Source organism: Pelobates fuscus, chromosome 4 (genome assembly GCF_036172605.1).
Source record: "Pelobates fuscus isolate aPelFus1 chromosome 4, aPelFus1.pri, whole genome shotgun sequence".
NCBI lineage: Eukaryota > Metazoa > Chordata > Amphibia > Anura > Pelobatidae > Pelobates > Pelobates fuscus.
The window spans coordinates 105,987,669-105,990,583 of record NC_086320.1 but is presented as its reverse complement, the minus strand read 5'-3'; positions in this window follow the sequence as shown (position 1 = coordinate 105,990,583).

The following is a 2,915-nucleotide window of genomic DNA, read 5'->3' as shown; positions in this document are numbered from 1 at the left end:
GTATTGGTCTGTGTGTGTGTGTATGGGTCAATGTGTGTGGGAGGGAGTCAATGTGAGTGTGTCTGTATGTGTGTGGGTAAATATATCAGTCTGCTTGGGTCTTTGTGGGTCAATGTATGGGTCTGTGTGTCTATGCATGTGTTTGTGTGTCTGTGTATGGGTCTATGTGTGTCTGCATGGATCAGTGTGTGTGTGTGTGTGTATGTATGAGTATGTGTGTCTGGGTCTCTGTATGTTTGCATGGGTCAGTGTGTGTGTCTTTATGATACTGTGTGTGTGTATGGGTCTGTGTGTGTGTATGTATTGGTCTGTGTGTGTGTATGGGTCAATGTGTGTGGGAGAGGGTCAATGTGAGTGTGTCTGTATGTGTGTGGGTCAGTGTGTGTGTGTCTGTATGAGTCAGTTGTGTGTGTGTGTGTGTGTGTGTGTGTGTGTATATGGGTCAATGTGTGTATCTGTATGGGTCAGCGTGTGTGCATGGGTCAGTGTAGGTAAGTCTGCATGAGTGGGTGGAATGAATGGGGCAGCAAAAAATATTTTGCCTAGGGCAGCAAAAATCTTTGCACCAGCATGTGCTGTGTGTGAGGGGTGACATTACTGCAAGAAAAGCAGAAGTTCTCATATCTGTGAAAACAGGGGAGAATTGTATATATGTGGAGTAATTTTGTGTTCCATTTTTCCTTAAAACAATGCTACTTTTTTAATGTCCTTGCTGAATGTTTTTGCAGTATAACTTTTTATCCTCATCAATGTAAATATCTAAAATACAAAATAAAATTATGACACTCCTTAAAACTACATTTATTTTGTGTGTCTTTTTTGCCAGATAAAAGCATTATTCCTCCTTTAAAATGATGGATAAAAGTAAACGCTTTAGGCATTTGTTGAACTGAAGTAACAGAAATAGAGCATATGGTGAAATATATTTTTAATTACTTTTCAAATATGTTAAATGTTTTTTTCCTTTTATTTTCCTGCTTATTATGCTTGATCAAATGTACTAAAGAGTATGCTTATGGCAAAAATGTTTTGCCCAATAACACATGACTAATTTTATGGATATTATATATCACTGGATGTCAACAATAATTTTATTATGCAGACCTCAAGACTTTGTTTATGATGCTAAATGTGATTATAGAAAGCAGCTTTCTTCCAATTTTTCCTCATTACAGAGGAAGAACACATTTTCATTCATTTGATTTCCTTGAGCACTTTAAAATCTAACTAATATATCTACTTATTTTAAAGCAGGCAAACCTTCTGCTGAAATAGTTTTCAAAATGTGCTTCTATACTTTATTCAAGACCTTTTTAGATAAAATAATAGATTTTGTAAAACAATATTTTGGTATATTATAAATCAACTCAATTCTATTGTATGTGATCTACAAACTAGTGGCTTCAAACTTTTATTTGTGAAAAGGGAAGAAGAGGCTGTCCTTCTGAAATACCTAATATGAGGATGTAGGTTAAAGACAAGATCTTCCTAAATAGTTAGGAGCCACAAAGCATTTGGGGTAATTGTGGTGTATTAGAGCAGAAAAGCGTTAAAACAATACTTTAATAGGGAAATAAACAATCCTAACTAAAACAGTCACCAATTTAAATAGCAGTAGTGTGATGGTTAGCTAACAACTAGCAATCAGACTTCCTAGCATAGGAAAAATCGGGATGGATAGGTAGGGGGGGTAGACATAGAGGGGAAGACACAACTTAAAAAGTGGACACAGGCTGTGTAATGATCCAAACCTGTGTGCACAGATATGTATACTATTGGTACCTAGTGAAGGTCAACACGTAGAATATCGGGCTACACTATAGGTAGAGACAAGTGTCAAAATGGTGTAGCGTGTTAAACTTATAACTGCTGTACTCCGTGCGGTAAGAGACAAATTACTGACAAGATTAGAGTGACTGGGGAAATGTATTAGTTTCCCATAATAAGGCACTGGGTGGAAGATAAAGTGCCGCTACGCAAAGCGGTATAATTACCCAGTGCCTTATTATGGGAAACTAATACATTTCCCCAGTCACTCTAATCTTGTCAGTAATTTGTCTCTTACCGCACGGAGTACAGCAGCATCCACGCACTTATAACTCCTGTGGATAGGGTAACTGTACCGTATACTTATCACGGTATACAGGGTACACACGGTTATCCCCCCTATCGGAAGTAGCTAGTAATAAGCAGCATATCTGTTCTCGATAAGAGGTTTTTTTGATACATTACCTTATTCTAATTATCCATTGGAGTATTTACCTAGTTATAAGTTTAACACGCTACACCATTTTGACACTTGTCTCTACCTATAGTGTAGCCCGATATTCTACGTGTTGACCTTCACTAGGTACCAATAGTATACATATCTGTGCACACAGGTTTGGATCATTACACAGCCTGTGTCCACTTTTTAAGTTGTGTCTTCCCCTCTATGTCTACCCCCCCTACCTATCCATCCCGATTTTTCCTATGCTAGGAAGTCTGATTGCTAGTTGTTAGCTAACCATCACACTACTGCTATTTAAATTGGTGACTGTTTTAGTTAGGATTGTTTATTTCCCTATTAAAGTATTGTTTTAACGCTTTTCTGCTCTAATACACCACAATTACCCCAAATGCTTTGTGGCTCCTAACTATTTAGGAAGATCTTGTCTTTAACCTACATCCTCATATTAGGTATTTCAGAAGGACAGCCTCTTCTTCCCTTTTCACTTTATACCCTGAGGGTTAGCCCCTCCCTGTCCGTCCACATTTGAGAATCTCATAGGCCAACTAAACTCTTTTTTTCAAACTTTTATTTGTGGCACATTTTTTATTTAATTTTCTATATCATGTATTGAAATATATAACTATTTTACAATTCAGTAACTAATTGTTGGCAACAATTTTAAATTAAGCTATTTTGCGCTATG